We start from the raw sequence: 14,386 nt of genomic DNA on the forward strand, positions 1-14,386 counted from the left end.
AGCAGAATGTAAAATTTTGTGAGAGAGTAGCGCAACTTCCGCTCATAGTGATGCTATTTCAGAAGCGTTACTCAGTTCTCGCGAGAGAGACTGTTCACTCTCGTTCAGCCAAAGCCCAAGCACTCTGTCAAGATAGTGTGCCTACTCTGTGCAGCAGAGTCTTCCCAGCATTTCTGAAAAGAGAATGAAATACGGGACACGCATTTACTTCCGCAATGAGAGTTGCCAGCACTCTCTTGGGACAGTGAGTGTAGCGCCTACTTTAAACTTCGATTTACCATACAACAAAGCTTGTTTGTACTTTTTTGGCGTGGAATCAGCAAAAAAAAACTTTTTGGCAGATCTCTCGTACTGTGTGAAACGACGATACGTGAAGCACGAATGAGAAATGTTATGCGAAGATATGCGAACCACAACACTACGAGGCACACGTAAATGATGTCGCGCATCACTTTCATGCCATGATTATCATGTTTGCATGTGTCATTTACTTTCGGCGTCTATTTGTGTCACATCATACCAAATTCAGCATCATGTGACGTGATATGAGGAGCTATCAAAACGGCCGTGAGCACGCTATAAGCGTAGCATGTTGTCATGCTTTACATCACACAATTGTCATGACTATCATTTTTGGACATGTCATTTACCTTCGTCGTCTATTGACGTCATGCGATACCATTTTTGGTGTATGGGGAGCTAGCGAAACGACCCCGAGCACGCTATGAGCGTAGCATGTAGCCTTGTTTTAAATGACACGCATATCACAATTTTTATGTTTGGACGTGTCATTTTCCTTCGTCGTCTATTCACGTGACCTGTTACCGAATTTAGTGTGTGTGGAGCTAATGAAACGGCTACGAGCGCGCTTTGAGTATGAGTGCCGCACGTAGTCATGTTTTGCACGACACGCATGTCATATTTATCAGGTTTAGACGGGTCATTTACCTTCCCCAACCATTCGCGTCTCGTATTACCATATTTCATAAGTGTAAAGCTAGCAAAACAACCTCCAGTGCATTATGAGCGTGGCGTGTAGTCCTGACTAGTCAAAACATTAGAATCGTGACGTCCATGTCATGGTTTTCACGTTAGGGTCTGTCGCTTACGTTCGTCACGCAGTCAAGTCATACCATACCAGTTTTGCAATTGTCATATGAACGAAACCACTGCAAGAGCAGTAATACCATGAAATCTAAATCATGGCATTCATGACATACATGTCATGATTTTTATGTTTTGCCTAGACAAATATATTCTTCATACAGTATTGCTATGTCATAGAAATTTTCGTATTGATACCATTATCAAGCCGGCCAGGAGAGCTAAATGTCATAGGTGGCTAGATAGATAGACAGATAGATAAATAGATAGATAGATAGATAGATAGATAGATAGATAGATAGATAGATAGATAGATAGATAGACAGATAGATAGATAGATAGATAGATAGATATATAGATAGATAGATAGATAGATAGATAGATAGATAGATAGATAGATAGATAGATAGATAGATAGATAGATAGATAGATAGATAGATAGATAGATAGATAGATAGATAGACACGCTCAAAGTCGTCCAAGTTCACCAAGAAAAGCTTCGCATTGAAGTACTGCCATAACTTCTACGCGCATTCAAATATCTCAACATACGAAAATTTATTAATATTTATATGATGAAAACACGTCTATTCTTCTTCCACTCGTATACAAAAAGCACCTTTTTTTCGTATTTGTATACGTTACGCTGCCGGCACAACTCAAGCTATCAACAAGGAAGACTTTCGATCTTCTTCAGGCACCGCGTTACGCGGCTTATCACGCAAGACAAGTTACACGCCGAATCTCCCCTGGACCTTGTCAAAACAGAGCGTAAGTGTTTGCTACTATTCACCCGTTCTGTCTACGGGTATATCAACGTGCTTGCTACCATTCTGATGAATCAAAAAAAGCTGTTCAAGACAGAAATGATAAGTGAGACCATAATTAGATGACGAAGAGCCAAGTGGTGCGCTCATTGTTCTCCATGACTTCCAGTGTCATGTGTCATACCCTTCCATCAGCGGCACCTCTCGTGCGTTGCGATCTTCCCTGATGACCATTGCCCACAGATATCGGCATGACATTGTTTTAAAGTGTTTTTCTTCGCTATGATCGTGCTGTTGTACATTTGCTCATTCATTTCGCTCAGGATTATTAAGAAATACCCTTGAAAAATACCGCACGTGGCGGCATTTAGCCCAGCAGCAGCAACACTCGGTTGCTGTGGGGTACGTGGTAATGCACGACACGTTTTGTATGTAGTAATGTGCACTACACGTAGCGCAATTAGGCCTCTTGTAGCACATACTGGGCTGAGCGACAGGGTCCAAGTCCATATTGCGAATTTTGAAGCATCCTAAAATGCTCAGTGCGATGCGATTCATTCAACTTTCTGCCTGCACAGCTACCATAGTGATTTACTGATTATGGTGCTCAAATCGAATCCCGGCCTCGACGGCCGCATTGGCGATGGAGTAAAAAGTTCTTGAGGCCCGTGTACTTATATTGAAGTACGCGTTAATAAACCCCATGAGATTTAAACCTCCAGAGCCCTCTGCTAAAGCATCTCTCATAATCCCAATCGTAATTTCTGAGTGCTTAGAATGAACGACCACTGAAGTATGTGACGCGTGGGTTGAACTGGTCATTCCTCGCCACGTCTGTGTGAGATACAAGTTCGTCGGAAAGCCTACAGTCGTGAGCAGTATGAGATGAAACACTGAACTCACGTCCAAACAACCAACACATGTGAAGCACCTATATGAGTGTGAAGCACTGAAATGCAGGAAAGAGTTTGCCGCTTGGACATTTGCTGCTGTGAACACTTTTTCACTTGTCAACTACCTAGTCACACCACTCTTCTCTCTCATCATTAATGTTGCTCAAACACGCGGACACCGAAAACTAGCGCACATACATAGCACTGCGGCCCTGTAGTCAAGTACTACACTATTTGTATTAGTTGACACGGACACTTTGAGTAGACCATTATGCTTGAACCTTTCACTACATTGCAGGGGCAACGGTTGCATGCTCGGCTCACAGAAGCAGCTGTAGTCAGAAAATTAACAGAGAACAAGGAGCGAGAAATCGAGGAGCCGTTCTTCATCAATAGACGTGATGAAGTATGTGCCGAGAGGCCGTTCATAGTGTTACACCCTATCGAAGTAGACTTTCTCAATTCTATACAATAAATTACACATATTAGTTTTTATTTGCGTGACCACGTGTTTAGTTTGTCAAGTATATATGCGTATTGTTTCTCAATAGTCATAAGTGAATTGCTGTGTACGAGTGCTCCTTTTCTGAGCCCTTGTTTTCCGCACCACGTTTAATGAAGGTATCGCACCAACTCGAACATTAAGGCAGCCTTCTGAACTTTCCTTCCACGCTGCTTACGACTGTGCGTGTAGTTTCAGCTTGACGAACGTGTAGTTGGTGCTTCGCTTATCAGCGAATTGATTGAGTTTTGTGGCGTAGCTGCTACTTTGCAATTCTGCGTCTTGTGAGCGAGATCCCAACAAATAGTGAGAACACTCCTATGTCTTACGCTGAGACATTTTCCCTGTTCCGCACAAGTCTGCTATTGTTTGTCTCCATTTTAATGTTTAAAAAAGTAAACAACCGTGATCAGAAAAAAAATGCTTTGCTATAAGTTTTGCGTGTTAACTCTCAGAGTAACAGTATTTACCGACTTACAGAGGTGGCCTGAAGTATATATTTGTGGTAGAAAACTGTAAGAAAATAGTAAAAGGAGAAAAATAGGCTCACCTTCTCGTCAGCATATACAGCAGGGGCCAAATTCACAAAGCTTCTCTTCCATATTTGCTGCGTTAAAATCGGTTGGTCTCCGCCACTGGTAGGGTCATCTTCCTGATTGGCTGTGATTTTGTCTTACATCTCTAGTATGAGATGTGAATAAGTGGCCCTTGTTTCTTGTCTAATGGTTCGACATTTATACAAAACTAAAAAAATCTGCGGAGCTGCAAGAGTAAGATGTTTTTTCAACAACAAAACAAACGCAATGTTGTTTTTTAGTTATTCTAAATTTATTAGAAGATTCATTCTTAGCTTACGCGGATTCTTTATCAGTTAACAAACGTCTACGCTACCGTACACAAGTTAGGCCACATTGACCTTCTAGTTATAAACTATTCCACAAAATTATATTCATTACCACAACTCCTTCGGAATATCCGCACAATGACATTGGTGTTAATTGTTATTACAAAGTGTATTGAACAATCCAGCGACGGAAGAACTAAATATCGGATGTCTTTAGGTCATAATCTCATCAAAGCCACAATATCCACAAAACTGCACTGCTATTTTCCTAAAGGTCAGAAAAGTAAAGAAAGCTACGCAGATAGCCTTTTGCACCGTCAGTTTACAAAACTTGCTTTACTCCGCTTGATGAATACATCTTCACTCGAAAGGAAACTCCTCCTTCAATGCGCAGGTGCGTAAATCGAAAAGTGCGGTGTAGTTAGCTTAAGACGTCAACCTGATCAAGCATGCTGATCCCTCAAGGAAATGGAAACCGGCTGCGAATGTGAACGTCACATGATTATGATTGAGAACGGGTATGTATATATATATATATATATATATATATATATGTGTGTGTGTGTGTGTGTGTGTATTGTTAGGCGGTCTAAATTACAGTGAAAGAGCAGCAGCTACAACAGCAACCGATGATGAAGAAAAAGAAGAACCGTGTGTAGCACTCACCGACACTCGCCGTCTAGCCCATTGTAAATAAAGCGCTCTTACAAACCGCGTCACAAGATATATATTTACAGGACAAGTCTGTGAAACTTCCGTGCATTAGTTTTAGTTAACTGACGACACGGCAATGATTTTGCTTGCACTTGACGGAACTAGGAACTAAGGCAGATACCATGGAACTTTTGTCACAACGTCACAATAGCTATGTAACTAAGCCACTTTATGCAATCCAGTGCGCATTTCTTACATCTCTCTAGAAAAAGGTTGGCACTATTTGGGTTCAGTTTCTATAGATTTAATTTAACTATCTCTGGTACATTTGAACGTGCTTAAAAATTATTTCAATTTGTTATTATTTCAAACGTGCCCTAGATGCACAAAGGCACCTGTAACAGCTGCTAGCACGCGACCACCTGTGCGTACGCATTGGAATTCGCAGAATTTTTGCCTTCTAAGTATTTCTGAGACAAGGCTACAACATTTAGGCAAAACCTTAAGCGTGGTCAACTTCAAATTCTGATTGCCTACATATAGTCCGCCGCCATATACTAAATTTGGTATCGCGTGACGTGAATAGACGACGAAGATAAACGACACATCAAAACATGATAACCATAACACGGAAGTCACGTACGGCATTATTGTTCTCCACCTTGTACCATTGTGCTGATTTTAAGGTAACATTTGAAGTTAACATTTCTCATTCGTGCTTCGCATATCATTGATTCCCACAATACGTGGGTACTGCTAATTTTTTTTGCTGTCGCTTTTGCGGCACAAACAAGTTGGGTCTTTGTTTTTTTTCTTTTTTTTCCTCACTCTTCACGTTTCCACTACAAAAGGGAACATTACTGGGATTAACACTGTTCTTAATCTATATCGTAAGTGACATTGAATAAAGCTCAAGACGGCTTGAAACTAGAGGTGCCAAGCTTGGGGAACACCGGTGCTCGGCGATTTACTTTCTTGGTTCGTTCCTCAACTTCTTGACGCAACCGATTCAAAGGGCTAGGTCATGATGCTGATGATGCCTTGTTTATTAAACTAATTAACTTGCTGTTCCTGCTTTTTATCTTTCTTTCTTGCTCTATTTCTGTTTTTCTGTTTTTTTATTGCTTTCCGAATTTTCTTTGTCTCTAATTATTGATTGCTCTCTATTCGTATAGCTATTTGTATGTTTTCTGTTTCCCCATTTATTGCTTTCTTTTCTCTCTCCTCATTTTCTGTGTTCCTCGCTTTTCTGTTTCTATGTCTCTCTCTCTTGCCTTTTTTTTCTCCGCACTTCTTCGCTCATTTCTGCGAAGAACTTTCCTTTCTCTCCCCCTCTTCCCCTCCTCCTCCCCACGTCTTTCTCTAAAGCTCGCTTTCTCATCCCAACCTTTCCCTACACTGTGCTATAGAAGACTACGTTATGCGCTTTTAGTGGGCCTACATAGCTGAGTGGTTAAGATGCTCGCTTTGGGATCTTGTGGATGTGTCTTAAAATGCAGCCTCATCATGTAACTCTTTCTCGAAAAATACACCTCTTCCTTTATTTTTGTGTTTCGCTGCTTCATTTTCTTCCTCGGTTTTCGTTCTTCCAACCAATCAGTTACCAGAATCGTACGCCGGACAAATATGCGCACGTGTTCTGTGAGTAGAGCACGACATGACAAAGAAGTGGACTAAGACAGCGCATGCCGCTTCATGGTAATGCTAGTTTTTGTTCACAGATTACAGATAGACTGTCAGCTTCACCAGTTCTGCTCTTAAAGGTGATGACGAATGCTGTCAACAAAACCCTTGAAGAAGGGGTCACCATTACGGCCAACGTGCTTGATTTGCGTCAGAGTGCCTGGCGGAGGTGTAGGAACTCGGTATGAAATGCCATTGTTTGAAATACGAGCGCGATACGTAGGCAGGAACAAGAAAGACAGGGACAAGCGCTTACTACCAGCTAAAAGTTTATTCTGAAAGCTGTGAATTATGTACTGACAGATGAAACACTTCGAAAGCACATACGATAAGACCAAGTTGCAAATCAACGTAACAAAACCGATACAATATTTATGGTTATCAGCCCCATGTTACCAACGTCAAATATGCCTTGCTGTGATACTTTAAGGCCTATTACATCTGCGACTGTCAAAAAACGCTAGCTCCTTATCGGTCAGAGCTATTGATTATTCGCTCACTCAAGTAAAGGGTTCACGCACTATTTTTTCAGCTTGAATTATAAATCTTTCAACGCTCATGTTTGTGTGTAATAGGCACGACTGTGCTGTCAAACTGAACTTCACAGCCACATCTACCAACGTACTGGGCCAGAAAAACATCGTTGCCACTGCGAACATAGCACGCAGGCGTACGCAATCTGTAGTTTAGGCATCTTCTTCCAATACAACACGCGCCGCATGAAAGCGGAATACTGTAATTAACGTCGCGAATGCAATTGACAAAGCGAGTTCTGTGCTTTGCTTTGCGCGGCTGTTTCTTGTGTCTAGCCACACATATGTGAGCCTAGCCAGATGAGAAAGCTGTGTGGTGCAGAGAAACACACAGGCACTTCCATGCGTTGTCGACCCTCTATAAGGCGGTGGGTGACCTGGTGAATGTAAGGGACTGATACATACAGCCACGGAAACCAAACCTGGCTCAGGAAATCTCGCTGATTTAGGCCTAGTGACCTGATTGTAAAGTATGGCTTCCATCGAATGAACAAAAGAACGGTCAATTGCTTTACTGAAAGAGGTAATCACAATGCCTCTTTACGAAGTTTTGTATGACCACATGTGTATGGCAGCAGCGGGTTTCTTGCGCACGGCTCATACGCCCAGAACATATGCTCGGCATTAAACGTAAGCCTAAGATCAATAAACCTGATGGATGAGTTTTCTGGCATTTCATGACTACATAGGTGGATCCCGGCATTTCATAAAAAGCAACAGCACATTAGCGGCCCGAGACAGAATACATTGCGGACCAACCTTCACTATGACTAAAAAAACTAAGAAAAAACCTAAACACTTTCTTTATGGCAGTGCTAACTAATTCTTGATCAACCGCCCTGTACAACTTTGCCAGCAATAAATCGCGTAAAAGAGAAGCCAGCACGACCCAGTCTACACAGCCTTTTTCTGGAGATGCACATTGCTATTCCACTCTACATTAATAGATGGGAGATACATGCCCAATGAGTCTACAAAACCACGCACACTCATTCCTGTGCTGTTCGAAAATTACACTTCACCGAACGGGTCATTAGGTTCTTCAATACAAGTGAGCAATACATCATGAGCTAAACAAGAGTAATGATAATTTTAGATCCTTGGAAAATTGCCCGAGACCACTTACCAATGCCCACACTATTGTCAGAAAAACTCATGTTGTATCTACGTATTGCATTCATCTCCTTGTGTACGTGTCACGCTCGTATTTCAAACCATCAGGACTCATCAACTAATCCAATCAACCATTTTGGTGAAATGCGAATTTTACAAAAGAGCGAATATTAATATTGTATGGCGATACTGGGTGTTCTTGTGCTCCCGCTAGATACAGATCTTGGGAATAGCATGCGTCATTCTCGTTGGAGGCGAAAATGTTGTAGCCCGTGTAAAGAACCACAGGTGGTAGAAATTTCCGAAGCCCTCCACTATGGCGTCTTTCATAATCACGTGTTAGTTTTTTGAACGTTAAATCGCACGTATTCATCAAGCAATAGCACGCATATAATACGGGAAAGAATGCTACCGTCAGCACAACTTATCGTATGCCATTCCACTACACGTATGTTTCTTGAACGTACAGGCGATCTAGCGAACAATCGTCCTTATAAGCTCTGTCGCGGATGGCTTGGCTTATCTTCCTACAGCTTGGAGCACTCACGTCACTACTTCTCATAGAGGCCTTAAGACAGCCAGTCATTCCGAAACATGTCAAAGCCAATTTTGACACGTGCTTTCACATTTTTTTAAAAATTGTTTGGTAAAGTGGCACTCTGTATGTCCACTGATTCTACTGCCACCCAATTAGTGAGCCCCGAAAGACATATCTCCAAAAATGATCGTTTCATAATACAAACACAAGTCTACATAGTGAGCATTAAGTTTGGTTGCCCCAGGAAAATAAGTTAAAGCCATTTTATTTGCACATTTTCAGCTTCTTGTAGCCTTTTTATCCCAGTGCTTTGACTTCGGGCCATTTATTCCAGTGACGAATTTTCCGAGTACATTTCTACTTATATCATTTTATTGTACACTGTTACCTACGATGGGTACAGCTCACGCATGCTGAGGACATTCCCAAAGTTTAGGGCCTTCGTGGGTTCATTCTTTTAGCGCAACTGATTTTGGCCCTTATCCAAATATTGGCTTTGGTGTTCATTCACACTGCACCCGTATTTATGATACAATCCTATGTATTCCTATTAATGTCACTGTTGTGGCGGTTTTTTTTTATAGCGTAGCCGCGTACACCTCAAAGCCGACAGTATTGTTGCTTATGATAGCATCAGGTAGGCATAAAAACTGCCTTGTTGTACCATTGGAAGGATTTCAAACTTTAAATGACAAAAAATTGTGCGGTGAGTTATCGTCACCTTCTGATCTTCCAGAACCTACAGTAGCATGATGGTAGTGCTGACATTTCAAGTGGTTGGTGTTGGAAAATACTTGAATATTGATGCCGCAAAATACTTGAATATTGAAGTTTGATGCTGCAAATACTATTTCGAGGCAACTTGCTCTAACACGGGGATACGGTATATGTGCTGTATATTACTGGGTATTCTCTGTTCCATAACCGTATCTAACCTTCCTGCTCGTGCAATCTCTGGTGCGCTGGTCGTGCTCTGCGGAAAAGTGGCAAGAGTTAACGAACTCTGAAGGTATCGATTTCACCTTGTTTGCCAGATTACCCTTTTCTGTGATTGAAAAAGTTCCGATTGTCTCCCACTACATTCAATGACAATGCATAGGAAGGCTTGCCACACAACCCAGCATCCTGGACACCGGAGCTTCAGTGCAGAAATTCTTGCCATGTACTTCACCAAATAATAAGCTTCATAAGCGAACGAGTAGCCGCACTCATTCTATTTCTCCAAATTTCAGACGATCATCCGACTGCTATATGCAACGTGTTCACAGCCCTCGTATGCTTAAAAAAGGTGGAGCCTGAGATGAACTGTAACTCTTTTCAATCATTTCAGTTACGGAAAAAGCTCATATAGACTTACACCTTTTCGTGTTACAGGGCAAATGTGAACACGCATTTGGCCTAGGCTGGTTCATTCACGCGCTTGCTTAGGGGTTCGTTGGCGGTATTTCACCATTTCTTACCATTCCATATACATTCGCTCGTTCACAGAAATAACCCAGCTAGACGTCAGCCGTCTTCGACTACTCCTACTCCTTTTCCTCAGCCCATCCGCGTGTAAATTATTTCCATAAGTAGTCTAGGTATCTGTTCCCAGCTTCAATTCATGCGTTGCTGTGAACCCAAACATATTGTGCTAACAATGGCGTGTGTTGTTGCCGTAAATAGGTAACGCGATCCAAGATTATCGGTGGCCAGCACTTTCGAGCGGAGGTATCCGCTTCGGCGAAGACAGAACAAGCACATAAATGAGGCTGGTGTGTCTTAGGCGTAGACTTGTCTGGGCTTTATCATTGGAAAGAAGTCAGGAGTTGTTACACTTACTTTACACGTATGTGCATACCTAGAAACCCAGTAGTCTAGGCGAGCGAGCTGTGGTTAGAGTGATGCAGGCATGTAGTAATATAGAGCATTGCAGGTAGGGGCAGTGGGAAAGCTGTGGTTAGGCTCCTACAAGCAGAATTGCCCCCTTTCAAGAATTTTCATTTTTATTTTCCTCGTCATCAGTGGATTAATTAGTGAGACAGTGCGTATTTCGCCTGTGCTTTTCTCTTTTTCATCATCTAAAGGTTAATTGCACAGTTGTGACAAGTAAACAAAGTTCCAGTAAGAGGGTGAACCAACAAAGTACAGAGCTGACACTCAACGCGCTGCTCAAGCACAAAGGACGTAACCAATTGTACGCGCTGGTGTTCAAAGTTGTGACTTCGCTGTGTCTGAACAGCACCCTCTTTTTGCAGTGCGCTGTGCAGCTAGTGCTCCGTATTTTTAACGCAAATTTCCAGTGAAAGCACATGACGTACAAACTGCCCCATCTCGAAATAGGCCCTGGCGCGCATGGAAGACAAGCTCTAGTGGTTCAAAGTACGCCTGAGAGATGAGCGCATCAGGGCGCCCATTGCACTGAGCCGAGCACGCCTTGTGCACAGTCTCACTGGAAGTGTTGAGAACACGCTCATACTTTTCCCGATATCTGCGTACCACCAGCAGTAAATGATATAGGTATCTCGATGCTGTATGAACGGACGTGCACTTTCGTGGCGTAAAACGACGCGCGCTGCTGAGGTTCGATTTGACGCGTCGGAAGACATTTTTCCGAGTCTGTGTAGCGTTTACATATGACACATATGTAGCGAACAGGACAGCGAACTCGTAAACAAACCAAGAGTTTGTTATTATTATTGTGGTTGCAAACAAAATCATATTAATTTTTCTTTGCTGCTGTTAGCGTGTGGGTTACGTAGGCGTGGGTGTTGGTTTGGTTTTAGGAGACCACGCAGACAGAGCATTACCGCATGAAGTTTCACCAATGGCTCTATATATATTAATAAATATACCAAGCACGTTTCTTCCAAAGTCTATATGATTCTGAGAAACAAGACAAAAGGTCTCCTCCGCCATTCTTATGACGTACAGGTTCGATATTGCACTCATCGAACCACGCTGGAGGTGGTAAACTAACTCAACCGTCTTTCATGGATGTTTATGCGTCGTCTGCCGCGCTGCCGTCAATCTGAGTTCGCGACCGATAATAAGAAAAATGGAATGTGTTTCGCTAACAATCTGCAGCGTACTTGGCATCGTGATTGATAGTGAGGGGCTCGTGCGTCTATGTGCTCCGTGCATTTCTCATGCTGTGAACAAAAGGACTCGTTTCTGAAAACGTTGTTGTTATGCACTCAACTCCAGCGACGATCACGCCTAAAGAATTTTTTTTTCATTCGACGTTCCTCTTGGAATATTAAAGCTACAATGAGAACATGTATTACGGCGCAGTTAGATAGCTTATATGCTGCTAACTCAACTCAAAAGCGTCATGATTGCTAACTAAGACTTAATTAGGCTTTCCCTACTATTCGTGACGCTATCAATAACGCCTTTCCAGCGCCTCCACGCTGCATATATGGGTGCTTGCACAGCATCCGACAAATCGTTCCTTGACCTTTATTGGGATTCTGGGTGGACAACGCGTCGGGCAGCTCCAATATAATCATACCAGCATAATGCCGATATATTCTTTACGCACCTGAGGTATAGCGTAAACACCTTAATGTTACCAATAGCATTGAGCGCGTATTTCACTTAAATTCAATCAGGTCTGGCGTTCTTTACGGTTACACGTTAATAGTGGTATGTTTTATTCCAAGACAGCAGAAATACTTTTTTCAAAGAACCTGCAACATAACCGGGCAATGAAGCCTTTGTGTGCAACTTGAAGCAGCGCGAACAAGCCGCAAGCTGCTTCTGTTTGTTTCTCAACTTTGCCCTCGGTTTTGTAACACTGCTTGAGATTATCATCAGTACGCACCGACTGACCCGAAACCCCGCCACGGTGGTCTAGTGGTAAGATACTCGGCTGCTAACCCGCCGGTCGCGGGTTCCAGTCCCAGCTGCGGCGGCTGCGTTTCCGATGGAGACGGAAATGTTGTAGGCCCGTGTGCTCAGATTTGGGCGCACGTAAAGAACCCCGGGTGGTCGAAACTTCCGGAGCCCTCTACTACGGCGTCTCTCATAATCATATGGTGGTCTTGGGACGTTAAACCCCACATATCATTCAATCAATCAACTCCTCCAAACTAACAATGAGTTGCTATCATAGATCTGTGGTGCTCACTGTTCAATGTGCTATCCTATACCACATCGCAATACTGTCGCTTTAATAAACGAGAAATGAAAAGCGCAATGCTATTGTAGTGTACTTGCACTAACACTTTTTATGGTTTGAGACCGTAACAACAATTACATACGACAATTTGCAATTTTAATGATAGCTTATAATTTTGTTTATTGCACGAATCAATCGCACCGACACCTCATCGCTATCTCACATCCTTATCGAGAATCAAACTCGGCGAACGTTGACGTGTGGGCAAAAGTTAGAGGCGAACTTGGGTTATAGGAAATGAGAAGGATATTCACGCAAGATTTTAATGCCCATGTGTTTGCGTTTTTTGAATGCCTACGAAGTCCACTAGGTGGGAATCCCGTCAGCATCCCGCAAATCTGCGTGCGCCTCATAATGATGACATGATCTAGGCGCATGAAACTATGAATCTCTTATTTACATCTATTTAGATAGAGCCGAAAACGCGCTCGCAACTCACAGTGCGACTTGAAGGTCTTCCGGTGTAAGGCGCGGGTAAATAGCACGCGGCAGGAAAAAGAAAGTTTGCCCCTGAGGCATACATATGCATTTACAGGGAAACGTATCTTTATTACTTCCATGGAAATAATAAAGATACGTTTCGCTGTAAATAGGGAAATGGGATAGCATCTCGTGAAATAGAGCATATAACAGCAAAGTAAAGCATTAAAGTAAGGTTGCTGGCTCGGGTTAAAAAAAATTCTGAAGGAACTGAAGACTCGGTTAAAATGAAATTGACGTTTTAAGGTGTTTAGATTCTTATTTCTTATAACGCGTCACTATAAATAGATTTTCTAGATTTCACGAGTTCTTGCAATGTCTTGTAATGAAAATGCAATGAACTCAACTGAAGCGCGGGAGTATGATCGAGGACTCAGCGGAGCTTCTGAAGACCATTTGAATAGGAAAAAACGTCTCAGTTGCCAAAATGCCGATTAAAAGTAAGGACATCTAAAGTAGTGTGGCATACAATGACTATTTAGGCATCGATGTTCCTCTTCATTTCTGTTCGCGGACACACACGAGAACATTCTCAAAAGTGTTTGTGTTCATCACAACCGTAGATGTTATACGCACAACAGTAGACTGATACACGCGGACCAAACTGATTTACTAAAGATTGGTACGAAAAATTTGCAGAGGTGGACTGATACTTGTTTACTTAACCGAAATTTGTAGGCCTATATTTTTCCGCCATGAAACTGCGATCCAAACTTCTTACACGAGCACTGTACAAGATGTCAATTCATATATACAGTGGTCCTCAAGGGGTCAGTGCGGAAGATTGTTTCCCCGGCAGCCACTCGTGCTTTAGTGGTTTACCAGTGATGTCAGGTGATTGTCCTTAATATTTTTCGTTCAAAAGGAATGGGTGTGCAGAAAGATACACAAGAAACTAGTGAAGACTTTACAAACGCTTACTAACGGCGGTAAAAACATGCTCGAACCTACAGCTGGCTAATTTACGAAATCATGGCAAATATATGAAAACGAGAAAAAAGATGATGATTGATGTGTGGGGTTCAACGTCCCAAAACCACCATATAATTATGAGAGATGCTGTAGTGGCGGGCTCCGAAAATTTCGACCACCTAGGGTTCTTTAACGGGCACC

The 14,386-nt window shown here is 42.4% G+C and overlaps 1 protein-coding gene across 2 annotated transcripts in view; it reads right to left on the bottom strand.

The window, feature by feature from the left end:
• The window catches only part of LOC142803969 (monocarboxylate transporter 12-like), a 71,737-nt gene that overhangs the window by 33,054 nt on the left and 24,297 nt on the right, over positions 1–14,386 (bottom strand). For both annotated transcript variants that reach the window (XM_075890364.1, XM_075890363.1), the window contains exon 3: positions 3,817–4,028. The gene's annotated coding sequence lies outside the window, so the exon portion shown is untranslated. The remainder of the gene's footprint in view (positions 1–3,816; positions 4,029–14,386) is intronic.

This window comes from Rhipicephalus microplus, chromosome 3 (genome assembly GCF_043290135.1).
Source record: "Rhipicephalus microplus isolate Deutch F79 chromosome 3, USDA_Rmic, whole genome shotgun sequence".
Classification (NCBI taxonomy): Eukaryota; Metazoa; Arthropoda; class Arachnida; order Ixodida; family Ixodidae; genus Rhipicephalus; species Rhipicephalus microplus.